Raw genomic sequence first — 6,129 nt, forward strand, 5'->3', positions numbered from 1 at the left:
AAATTAATGATAGAAGTATCATTAGCTTTATTGATCAGTACAACTAAGTGTTATTGTACTGACACTGCTGAAAAATCCTTCTGTGTGGCTTGTTTTGTCTTCATCTTGATATCTCAGAAAGGCCCTCCATTGAACCGAAAACCATCTCCTAGTCACAGAGTAAATTTTCACCGCCCATGTTAACACGGGATTTTGTCAGATTATTTTTGCATTTAGATAAGTGATTGAAAGTACAGGCTGGGAACCAATAGAACAATGAAATAAAAACCACCCAATTTTTTCTGTCTTCAAAGCAAAATAAATCTTTTGCAGGTAACAAGATGGTGTGCAAAAAAGCAATGTCAGTAATAATGGATCTGAAAGGTGACTTTTAAATCCGTTATTTTATGTGGTCTAGCTTATTTGTAAAGAGAATTCATTGTTCACTGTATAACCCTGAACTCTTATTTTTCTAATTAACTATTGTTCTGTATATAAGGCAGAGTTGCTCTTGGGTTGAACAATGGGTTTTTAATACAGTAATAGTATAACATTAGAAAACTGAACGTCACATTGTTCTCTTCAGTGCTTCAAATCTTGAAGAAGTGCTTTGTACATTTCACCCCTATATACAAGTTATGATTAGACATTATTTAAGCTATATTACTTTGGCATTCCTATTTTTCTTTACTGTGATATCTCTTCATTATAAAAAAAAAAAAAACTTGCGACGAGACAAGAGTTTTTCCCAGGGACGAGACGTGATCTTTTGAAGAGAGACAGAGAGACAGAGAAACTTTCACTTCCCGCGAGATGGACAAGTCACATCATGCTTACAGCCTTTGGAAGCAAGTCCCATGATACACATGCAGAACAGGTTAGAGATAATGGAAGTAGGAAAATTCGAAAGTCTCAAAAAAATTAGAGTAAAGATCGCATTAGCGCAAACAAACTGAAAATATTACTTGGGGAAATAACGGAACAGTGCAAAGAGATTGAATGCTCAGGTGCTGTACAGGCTTTTAAATCTTCGAAGCTCCGCATGAAATGCAGATTACACGGCACGTAGCAGCAGCAAGCCAACAGCTTCTCCAGCAAAGAGGAGGTGAAAAAACACCTGTTACTTGTTTCCCAATATATCACCTTTTAAGAGGGGTTTCGGAGGAATAGCCATGTCTCCTTGGGGTGCTCTCAGCCCCCCTCTTCACAACTGCGCCTACCGCAGGGGGTAGGTGAGCGAATTGCAGATCACGCGTGAGGGTAGCAGCATCACGCCAGCAGCTGCTTGAGCAAAGGGGAGTTAAAAAAATTTATTTGTTTCCCATTGTATCACAGTTTAAGAGGGGTTTCGGAGAAGTGGCCATTGGCAGGGGGAGGAAAGAGGTTGGCGAGCAAAGCCACCTAGTTTAAATAAAGATTGGATTTCCCACCATCTGCTTAGTGGTGCTGCCTTACACATGCCTGGGCTATAGAAAGCATAAATGTGAATTCAGCCTTGACGGCATCTGTTAAAAAAGTATGATTTTTTAAAAGTTAGTATCTTTTGCAGCAATACTTACAAATGACCATGCATTGGACTGTTTGTGTAAGTATGCATCCTGATTGCAAAGGGTTCCCAGAAGCACAAGTGGTGCCTAATACTATCACAGCACCACTGCAATTCTTTTGCAGGGTGTTGAGGCTTGTCTGTGTAAAGAGTGCCCAAGAAGAAAATTCTTTAACATAAATAGTCTAGCAGTGCCTATGTACAATATTCCTCTATAATGCTAGTTGGCACAAAGCAAGTCCCAAATTGAGATGATATAAAAAAGAGTGCAAATCAATCAGGACTTGCCATGAACATCTGCTCTATTTACATGTTTTGGTTCTAAAGGTGCAGCGTCTGTAAGAACTGTGAGGCAACAGCTCTGAGTATGGAGTCAGGAGTGATTCTGGAATAAAACCTCTCACTTATGGAGGAAGGAAGGTGAGAGTTCAGAAAAGAGAGAAATATGAACAAAGAAAATTAATGATTTTGGTGGTATTTTGAGAGTGGGAATGTGGAAAATCTGCCACACCTAAAATACTGAGCAGAGGATCTCCTTAGTTTTAAGGTGTGTATTTTCCTTTTAAATGACATGCTGAGACCTGATGATGAAACTGAAGCTGAAGCAGAAAACTGCATTGTCTTAAAAAAACAAGTCAATTTAATTTTCAGTTTGCCTAATTCTATCAGGTTCCTAAGAACATATTTTTCCTACCAATTCTAAATTATTCCTATATATTTGGTGCATGAAACTATCTGTATTGTTGGCTAGAAGCTGTACATGCTGCACAACACACAACATATTGACCTACCTTTGACTAGCAAAGAACACATCCAACTGATGTTTAATACTGAGTGGGCCTTTACCTTTATGTTCTCAGTGTCATCAGAAATACTACACTCGTCACTCGCTGGACACTCAGCTGTGATCAACTTCTCTCTGCTGGTTTCTTAACCATGTTGGCCATCAGCTTCTATTGCAAATGAATTTTGTTTTTTAGTCAGCTTCAACTTGTTTTAATGCTCCTGGTAAGTTATCAGATATGCTTCTTTGCTGCTGTAAAACACTCCATTTATCTGTGTGTCAGTTAATGTTAATGTTTAATACTGTAAGAAAAACTCTATGTTCTAGCTTGTCATCTCATTTAAGAGAGTCTATACTATCAGTTAACTATGATAAAAATCTTTTGGGTCAAATTAACTATGTTTCAAGAAGATTTACTTAACATAATCAGCATTGTTTTAGGCAAAGTTTGATGTCCCAGAACCAAATCCTGAAATTGCTTTATTAATATGAAAGATACAGTAACTATGTTTTTAATGCTAATACCATAAGTAATTACAACTTTTTTTAATGTCAATGCCATAGTGATGTGATTCCTCTTCTTTTTTATTGATGTCAGCCTGATTAGAGTTACTTAGAAAAAGATAAGGATGGGGAAAGTCAAGGCTAAAATGCACACAAGAGGACGGGGAAGAAGAAAGACCGAAGTCTCATCCTATAATTTGTTGCATTGTTGCATTTGTTTCATTTGTTTGCCTGTATGTATAACTCAGACTAATGGATTCAAACATCATCTAAGTGATGGATCTACATCAAGTTAAAATAAAGAGAGAAGCAAAAAATATTTATTTGTATAATTTAAAATGTCAAATGCTTGAATTCACAATAACGCACACACACACACACACATATATATATATATATCCATCCATCCATCCATTTTCTAACCCGCTGAATCCGAACACAGGGTCACGGGGGTCTGCTGAAGCCAATCCCAGCCAACACAGGGCACAAGGCAGGAACCAATCCCGGGCAGGGTGCCAACCCACCGCAGGACACACACAAACCCACACCCACACACCAAGCACACACTAGGGCCAATTTAGAAAATCGCCAATCCACCTAACCTGCATGTCTTTGGATTGTGGGAGGAAACCGGAGTGCCCGGAGGAAACCCACGCAGACACGGGAGAACATGCAAACTCCACGCAGGGAGGACCCGGGAAGCGAACCCAGGTCTCCTAACTGCGAGGCAGCAGCGCTACCACTGCGCCACCGTGCCGCCCTATATATATATATATATATAGTGTGACAGATGACCAGGGCCCTTACCTCGCCAGGATCCTCTATACTGGAAGGACAGGAGGAGAGAACATATTCAGAGCTTTGCATCCCCTGGAGAGATAGATGGCAGCCCCCCTGGGCTACAGCACTACCTCGGACTTCCACAGGGCTCTATGGGAGTTGGAGTTTGGTGGAGTCCTGTTGGGTTTGGTGGGTGCAGCCAGGTAGGTGCTGTAGGTACTGTTGAGCCCTGTGTGGCAGCTTTACTTCAACACCCGGAAGTGGTTGACGAAGATTGTCCAGCCCCTGGAGCATTTCTGTGTGCCCTATAAAAGGAGCAAGCCGCCACTGCTCTGGGAAGCCAAAGCTTGAACTGAGTGAACTGAGATTGAGGAAGAGAAAGAGATAGAAGAGAACTGTGGGTTGTGCTAAAGTGTTTATTAGTTCTTGGGGACTGTGCTGTACATTTGGAAAATAGTGGAAGGCATTTCCCACGAGGATAAAGAAAAATGAATAAAATAAAACGTGTGTGCTGAACTTGTGTCCTGTGCCTGTCTATGTTTACACATTGTGGAACCTGGCTTGGACACAGACAGATGGACATCGTTTAAAGTCACCCAACACATGTTTATTTACAATATTTACAAGTAATATATCTATCTATCTAATATGAAGCACACAACCCAGTGCCGCAGCACCAATCACCCCAGTCCAGGCCCTCAATAAAATCCCTTCTCTCTCAGGACCACCTCCACTCCTCTCCTTCGACTTCCATCCTCTTCTACCTGACTCCAGCCATCGAATGGAGGGAGGCGACCCCTTTTATATCCTCCCAGATGTGCTCCAGGTGTCCTCAGTAATCTTCCGCTGGCACTCCCCTATGTGGTGGAAGCACCGGCTGTGTACACGGAAGCACACCGGGTGTCCCCGATTCTCTTCCCCCCAGCACTTCCAGGTGTGGCGGAAGTGCTAAGGTCCATATCTCTCCAGGCATTGGGGACCCCCGGCGGTGACCACAGGCCCCTACAGGGCTGAGCTTCAAACGCAACCCAACCAGGGTGGTCGCCCCCTCGTGGTCTGGAGGAGGCGTAAGCCCTCCTCTGGTCCTCTTCGGCGTCCCGGCTGGGTACCACCCCCAGCCACGTGCCACAACACATATACTTCCATATTCTATATAAAAATGTTAATTTTATTTATTTATTTATTTTCCTTTTATACAATACATGGGATCTGGTAAGCATACAATGGTGGCTCAAACCAAATTATTAACCAAGTAGTTTTGGTCTAAAGTCTGAAGAATTTTAAGAAATAAGTAATATTCTTGTTTTGGAGTAGATGATATTGTCTTGTGCAGTACACACAAAGCAAACCATCAGATGATAAAATGGCATCCAGACTACAAGGGCATGGCATGATACAGGGGATGAAGAAAATGTTCAAAGTAAATTCCTAACATTTGTAAAATGTAAAACATTTCAGTACTGTTTAAAAATTTAAAGCAGGTATAAATCACACAGGCATTGCTCTTCTTATACAAAATGCTAGTGAATGACATTATCCTTTGGTGTTTACACATGTGGACTCGGTAACAGCAATTGTGTTCCTGACAATTAAAACTAATCTGACATCAGAAAACAAAATCTAAATTAATTACAAAAATAACACCAAAATAACTTTAAACATATGCAAAAGCAGTATAAATAGAAAAAAAATATATTAAATGATAATCATGGTCATGTCATGGCCCAAGTATTTAAAATGATAAAGTAATTAAAAATAAAGCACACAAGCGATGGGAAACATTGGAGAACACAAAGTTAAAAATAATCAGATGGTAATCAAAACTTCTGCTGTGTCTCTGGAGTTTTTTATGAAGCTACTGAATTCTGATCTATTAGATCAGTTGGTTCATCTGCTGGCCCAGTTCTAAAATACCATCTAGCGCTCCTTTTTGCACCTTCTCTCTGTCTCAAACTTGGTCGCTCTTCCTTTATTCATAAATCTTCACCCTCTCACTGCAAATTTGACCTACTCTCTGGTTTGATGTGCTTTTTAACTCTCACATTGTCAATTCTATTTAATCCCCACAAATGTGTCAGTATTTCCTCCTTTGTCAACAACACTAGGTCTATTTTCCCAGCACTTTCTATCGCCTTCTGGCCATTGTCTGTGGGTGGTTACCTAATGAGGTCCACAGCTTATCACTGCTTTTGAAAGGGCAACTTGATCATGCATCTCCTGAACATCTGGATGTTCACCATGTGCTTGCATGGGTTAGCTATAATGACACCCAGAATATATTCTGTTTGATTAATTTACAACCGGATATTGATGCAGTGTGAAAGATATGTGTGTGCATTGACCCTCTGATCGACTGGCATCCCATCCAAGGCTGAAACTTCATTTACAACTCCTCTTGACTTTGAACAAGACTATTTGGCACTGCCAAAACTGTTACATTTATTACTGTTTATGGGTGATCAACTTATTCTGAATCTTTACTGCTGAATAACATAACAATATATGATGTTGTAAGAAGGTTTACAAAGAAGAAAAC

This window comes from Polypterus senegalus, chromosome 2, assembly GCF_016835505.1.
Source record: "Polypterus senegalus isolate Bchr_013 chromosome 2, ASM1683550v1, whole genome shotgun sequence".
NCBI classification, from domain to species: Eukaryota; Metazoa; Chordata; class Cladistia; order Polypteriformes; family Polypteridae; genus Polypterus; species Polypterus senegalus.